The following is a 7,654-nucleotide window of genomic DNA, read 5'->3' as shown; positions in this document are numbered from 1 at the left end:
AATTAAATTTTGTTTCGATATCATATGTAAACAAAAAAGAAAAAGAAAAAACATCTATGAATTAATCTCAAGGAACCTGAATGTCCAAGCATACATACATAAATGCATATATAAATACTGACAATTAATAAACGAGATGTTTAATTCAGTATGAAATACAACATATTATAATGATACAAAATTTATGATCACATTGTCTGTCTGATGTAATAAAACAAAATATGTTATTAACAAAATATATTAATAACAACTACATATGGGTAAGAATTACTTCTGTTAAAAGAATATATATATATATAATTTATTATTTTCATTTTATAATAATTTTTACTGACTTGATATGCTTCATAAATTCAAAATTTCGTAATACTTTATAACGACGTGATAAAAATTTAAAGTTCAATAAATATATATTGAATATCATTTCGATCTAATGAATTAAATTTTATAATACTCGTATAGATTAGAAAATTTAACAATCCTTATTTATTTTTATTAGTTAAATTATTATGCAATCACATTTCTCAAGGTTTTAGACTTAATTAAAATAATTGGAGTTGAATGAAATGAAATACCGAAATATTTTCTCGCTGTCAAGGATTTATATCGTTTTAATATTTAGACGAAGATATAAACATATCAAAAGGATATTGATTTGACCAAAAACAAATATATGTATTTATATATATGTGCAAAGTTTAAAAAAGATAGCAATACTATCAGTGTAATACATGATATATTTACTTTACATTAATGTGACATTATTCGTAAACATTCGATATATTTTCATTGATAAATTTTTATAAATTCTTTCAATATTGTTTATGAATAAAAAAAAACAAAATTAAGTGGGCAAAAATCATGAATTGTAGATATCTCGTATCTATGTCGAACGACTTTAAAAATAATTTTGTTTCTAAAAAACTCTTTTTCAATACAATATCGGGAATATAAAAAGTAATTAAAAAAGAAAACCAAAAAAATAAGTAAAACAAATCATACCTTTTCTTTCTACGTTGTCGTTCTTCTTAAAGTCGTCTTTGAATTCTCTTCTGGTTTTACTTTTCTTTCTTTTCTTCTTCTTTTTTCTTTCTTTCTTTCTTTCTCTCTCTCTTTTTCACTAAAACACTACCAATGAAAAATTCACTATCAGAAAAAAAAAGGATTAAAAAAATAACAATAACAAATTATCGTCAATCGAAAATAACAAAACTCTATACGTTATTTTGCGTGTTGTTTACGACTGATGTAAAAATATAATGCGAACAGGGGGATAAAAAAAAATAGAAAAAGACAGATAAACAAATAAAAGGACAGCCAGACAAATAGAGAGAGAGAGGGGGAGAGAGAAAAAGAAAAAGAGAGAGAAAGAGAAAGAAAGAGAAAGAGGGAGAAAGAAACACAAATAAAAAATTTTCGGAGGAGCACGAATACAAATGACCGACCCCTTTGAACGCGTCTTTCGCACTGACGAGTTACCTACGTTCAACTCGTCGCTTCGTTCTCCTACACGCGCGCGCGCTGCTGTGTCTGTTCACCAATAACGAACGAGACACCATAGGCGTCACTACTTAAAGTGTCTCCTTGTTGTTTTTCTTATATCTGTATTTGTATCGAACTTCTATTTTCTTTTCTTATTTACGTTCTTTGCATTGTGTTTTTCGTTTCATTTATTCTTACAAACAGATAGATGTAGATTATTTAAATATTTTCAAGATTGACAGAATATTATAGAAATAATAAAGAAGAACATATATATTGAAATTTGTAAGTAATTTTATTACAATTTTATGATAATAGTTTTAATAATATATATTATATAATTTGATAATAATATATATTGATATTATATATTTTTTGTTTTATTCGTATAGAGAGAAATTTTGAAAACCATTTGAATTCGTATATTTCTCTGTTTAATCGATTTACTTACCACTCTCAATTCTAATTACGTTAATCAATAAATTGAATATTTTATTATTTTTTTTTTTATTTCTCTTCTATGCACAATTTTTCATTATCTTTACCTTTTTATTATTCTCATTTATTCGCACAGCTAAGTCCGTACGTCATGATATCGTTTTTATTTTTTAAGTCAAAAAAGTGCATTTTTTTGTAAGACAATAAAAAAGATAGTTAAATAGTATAGATAAATCAATACATAATTAATCAGAAATAGAACGTTTAATAATCTGTTATCAATCAACAGAATAATTTACGCTTATGTAGTCAACGTGCGTGTGTTCGTACGTACATGTACATATGCATGAGCATGATATTTGAGAATATATATATATACATACATACGTTGACGTAGAATACAGATTTAACAGCGTGCACGCACACGTAAGACAACTTTCGAGTATCCTCCTATAACGTCTACTTACGTACTTTCCTGACGTACGATCGAAAGCATTAATGATTCATAGTGGGTGGGGGAGAGGGATGAGGGCGGAGTCGGGAGCAAGAGGAGGACAATTCCTTCAATTTGTCGTGAGTTTCTCTTTTTATGCCATTTATATATATGTTTTCTATATATGTATAAATTATTTTATATATATATATATGTTTTAATTATAATTATTATATATTTTGTATAATTTTAATCTTCTTTAATTTTTTTAATTTTTTTAATTTTTTAATAATTTATTATAATTATTATATATGATTTTATGAATAATAAATTATTTTATATATTAATTATTTTATATATATGTATATATATATATATATATGCGCGTGTGTGTGTATGTATACATCGTTTAATCCTTAAAAGTAATCCTAACTAAAAGTCGCTTGATTGAATTTCATCATAATCTTTTTCTTTTCTTTCTTTTTTTCAAATATATACCAAAAAGTTAATATGAAAATTATTACGATAATAAGGACCTCATTTTATTTCCTTCCTTTTTCTTTTGATTCTTTCTTTGATTAATATTAAACGAAAAATAAGTTTCCTGTTTTATTCTTTTTACGTATTCACCATAGGATATGGAAGAAAAGATGTTATTATTTGCTGCAATTTTATCGTGGTTTATTGTCTGTCACTTTGTAAACGGAGAAATTAGAATAAGGAAAAGAGGTTCGATAAAGAAAAAAATAATAAAAAGAAAAAGACGCGAAAGAAAACAAAAGAAAAAAAGAAAGAGGAAATATTTTCTGTTATTAATATGTAATATTAGATGAGAATTATCATTTTGTTTGTGCGCTTTTGTGATATCATCGATCGTTAAGTCATATCACGTGATATAATGATAAAAGCGGAAGAATATGTAAGATACGCACAAAGGGTATCAAAAATGGGGATACGTCCCTGTTACGCCATTAATGCTCTCGATTGTAACTGCATACATACATAGATACTTACATACGTACTTACACGCGTCGATACAAGTATACATATGTGTATATACATCGTACGTGTGCGAACGGTAAACGAAAGTGCAAAACCACGTCGACTGTGATGATCTTCCATGTACGAGAGGAGCGTTACGCGAGTTAAGTTCTTTATTTGTGACCAACTTACCATACTAACGACTAATTTCCATATATTCTTTTATCTAACAAAAGAATGCGTTGGTTAGGGAATAAAATGAAAAAAAAAAAAAAAAGAGAAAAGAAAACCTATTTTAATAACGTTTTGTATTATTTATACATTTTCTTTTTTTATCATTTTATTTTTGTTTTTCTTTCTTAACAATTGTATCCCATGATATTATATATCGAATATTTTTAAAGAATTATTGCTTAATTATAATATATTATATTGGATATATTTGATATAATATAATGTAGGTATTACTAAAAGTTATGTTAAATGTGCTGATAATATATTGAAATTTATATTATATTATTGATTTATCAAAAATAATAATTACAATAATAATCGTTTACGTAGATACGTATATAAATCCAACGAAAACACTTTGCCAATCATTAAGCGATAAATTTTATTGGGACGTGACAATTATAATAATAATTAAGCATGAATATATTCAACAATCACACTTTTTCTTGTTTTTATCTTAGAGATATCGTTTATCGATTGACATTTGTAATTCACATTTTTATACAAATTTCTATCGATATTACGTCAAACGATTAATTTTCTAAACACGTTTCACGTGTTTTCCGAATGAGGAGACAAAATGATATTCTATCGATTTATAGTATAATATTATACGAGAATGAAACTCTAAGCAGTTCATATAAATTGTGTTTAATTGAACGCAAATTATAAATAAATGACAATATCATACGTCATTTAATCTCGGTAGATAACAAAAAATGACGGCCTGTGCATTTCTTTTGAAAACATTATAAGCGCTGGTTAAATTGTAATTTTACATTATATATATATATATATTTTTTTTTCTTTTTATTTCGTTCTGTTGGAGGATCGATTTTTTTTCAACTAGAACTTAATTATAATTCATCAAAGGTGATCAGTGAAATATACTTCCTGAATCATCGCTCGTATCTCTATTCTCCGTTGTTTGGAATAGATTAATTTGTTGATTCGATTCACGTATCGTGCTTACCATAAATATATACGAGCCTTTTTTAGTTTAAACATATGTATTTATACACGTATGAATCTTACGGGTGGTAAAAGTGTCTTATAGAATGGTATCAATTTATTTGTCACATTCAGATCGCAAGAAATATTAATTAAAATGCAAACCAGTTAACAAGTTAGAAAATTTATTTCATACGTCAGAAAATTTATGTAAAAATATCAAATAGTTATATATTCTTATTGTATATTGATTTATCATATTAATTTGTATAAATTTTAATATACCCGTGCATTAATAAGTTCTATACTTAAAAAAAAAGTATTCTCTAAAGAAACAATTATCGATTCACCGTATATAAGAAATAAAAGGAATGAAAAGAAAAGAAGAAGAATGAGAAAAAAAGGTAAAAACAAAAAAAAGAAAAAGAACAAAAAAAAGGAAAAAGTAAAGAAACATATTTGAATAGCAAATATTTTTATTCGTCGTTTAAAATCGTTCTATCTTAAGCTTACGCATATTGATCATTCCATTATTCAGGAAGAGATCCTTGCGTATAGCATACAAGATGGTCGTAAAACAAAATTTAACATTCGACGAGGTTACATCTTGCGAACAAAAAATCTCCGTCGTCGTGATAGTATCTGCATAAGTTTTGAATGATATAATTTTACGAAAGAGAGAGAGAGAGAGAGAGAGAGAGAGAGAGAGAGAGAGAGAGAGAGAAGGCAGATAAGTAATTTGGTTGGGACAATGAGATAATAAAAAAAAAAAAGGGAAAGAAAAGAAAGAACAAAAAGTCACCTAAATACAAAAATAAGAAGAAAAGAAAAAAGAAAAGAACAAAAAGAAAAAATAAAATAATAATACGAAAACGACGACGATGACGACGACGAAGACGAAGACGACGATAATGACGTCGACGACGATATATATATAAAAAAAAAAAAAAAAAGAAAAAAGAAATATCGAAATATAGAAAGAAAAAGACGAGTCACGTACGCTTTTATAACAACTCTGTGATATGCGGTACCTATACCGACGTTCTTCAAGTTTTCTCTGATTAGAATCCAATGACTTCCGTATTTATTGCATTATTACGGTGCGCTTCACGACAACGTTATGTCAACGTTCCTTAGAAAGCGATAAAAGTACGATCGTGCCGAATCGTCGTCGATTATCCATTCAATGATGTTCATTCCAGAACCGTATCTAGCGAATTTATCTAACTTAGATCTAAACGCAAGAAAATGAAATAAATATTTAGACAAGTAGTTGCGCTTGAACAAGTATTTTCCTTTTTCTTTTCTCTTTCCACCTTTTTCCGACATTACGACATTGCACCCTTCTGATTTATTTTTTATCAAGTTTTCTATTCGCTCCAAAAGAACGTTAAAATTTTCTTCGGCAAATTTCTATTTTTTTTTTCAACTTTTTTTCTTTTTCTTTGTTTTTTTTTTTTTTTGATGGCACTCTCTGGTTGCAGCACCATCCTAGATACGCCATTGCGTCTTTCTCGATTAAATTTCTTTTTATTAGTTATACTGGGACGCTCAAATGTTTGTAGATGATATCGACGATCTAATTTTGATATTCTTTTTGAGATTTTTTATAAAGATAATCTTTTGTTCTATTCTTCTTTTTTCTATTTTTTGTTTTTATTTTTCTTTTTTTTTTTTTACTTCTCTTAAAAATTTAAAAATCGAAGATTACAAGACCGACGATCGAAATTAAGGAATTTCGAAACAAGGGTAATCGATTTTTCGAATCACCCATAGGAATTTATTCGAGAAAAAAAAAAGAAATATGAAAGAAGAGAAAGAACAGGAAACAAGAAATATCGAACAAATAGAAAAAGGAAATTGGATGGATCAAACAAATAAATGAAGAAAGTGGAAGGGATTACAAAAGGGCGAGAAAAATTAAGAAGAAAATCAAAAGAAAAAAAAAGAACATAAAATAAAAAATAAAATGAAAAATTATGAAAAGATCAAAAAGGGAAAAGCGAAACAAAGAATTATTGAAGAAAGAGGGGAAAAAAGACGAGAGAGAGAGAGAGAGAGAGAGAGAGAGAGAGAGAGAGAGAGAGAAATAAAATTTAAGATAACGAAAAGAAAAAAAAAGTTAATGAAAATGAAAATCGACGTTGATTTAATTTAACAATTCTTAGTTTAACATCTAATTCCATTGATCTTCGAATTCGTCATTCAGTCGTCGAGATATTTGAGTGCATATGAAAAAAAAAAAAGAAAAGAAGAAAGAGAAAGATCAAGGAAGAGCACGAAGTTTTGTCAAAAGTAATAAAAAATATGTGTAATCTTGCACGCACAGGTGCAAACACTTACGTTACGTAATTTTACCAACTGGCCTTTCTGGTTGACATTGATGTCGTAAGTGTGCAATATGTACACGGTGAAAGCTATAAACATAACCATTGATTATGCGACTTCGTAGTGCATACATAGTTCGCTCTACGTGACACGTGTTTAACATTTTCCGTCTCTAATTTGCAAACTTTAACTCGGAGAAATAAAGATCGTCTAATAACGGGTCCTATTGTTATATTCCAATATAATATATAAGTCCTAGTTCATGTAATATATATATATATATATATGTGTGTGTGAGTGTGTATGTGCGTGCGTGCGTGTGTGTGTATGTAGAGTTACTTGCTATTTACATCAAATGTATATGTATGTGTATATAAAATGTATAGCATATATACATATTTTAATTTACGCATATTAGAATATACATACATTTTTTATTTAAAGTAGATAAGTTAACTCCAAAAAATAGGGATTATATATTATATAGGCATATTACAAAATATAGTCATTTTTCTGATTAATACTTCAAATTAAGAATTTCTAATTAATTTTCGAAATGAATTAATTTTCGAAATTTAGAGTCCGGCAATCTTCGAATTTAATAACAAGTTAAGAAATATATATATATATATTATATATATATAAGAAAAATTTATAATATATATAAGAAAATATTATATATATATATATATATATATATATATATAAGAAAAAAAGAAGAAAAGAAAAATAATTATAATTAAAAAATTAATTAAAATTAAAATTAAAATTAAAATTAATTTTATAAACGATAAATATCTTTTATTG

The sequence above is a fragment of the Vespula pensylvanica genome, chromosome 3, assembly GCF_014466175.1.
Source record: "Vespula pensylvanica isolate Volc-1 chromosome 3, ASM1446617v1, whole genome shotgun sequence".
Taxonomy (NCBI): Eukaryota; Metazoa; Arthropoda; class Insecta; order Hymenoptera; family Vespidae; genus Vespula; species Vespula pensylvanica.
The sequence above is the reverse complement of the archived record's forward strand: the minus strand, read 5'-3'. Positions refer to the sequence as shown.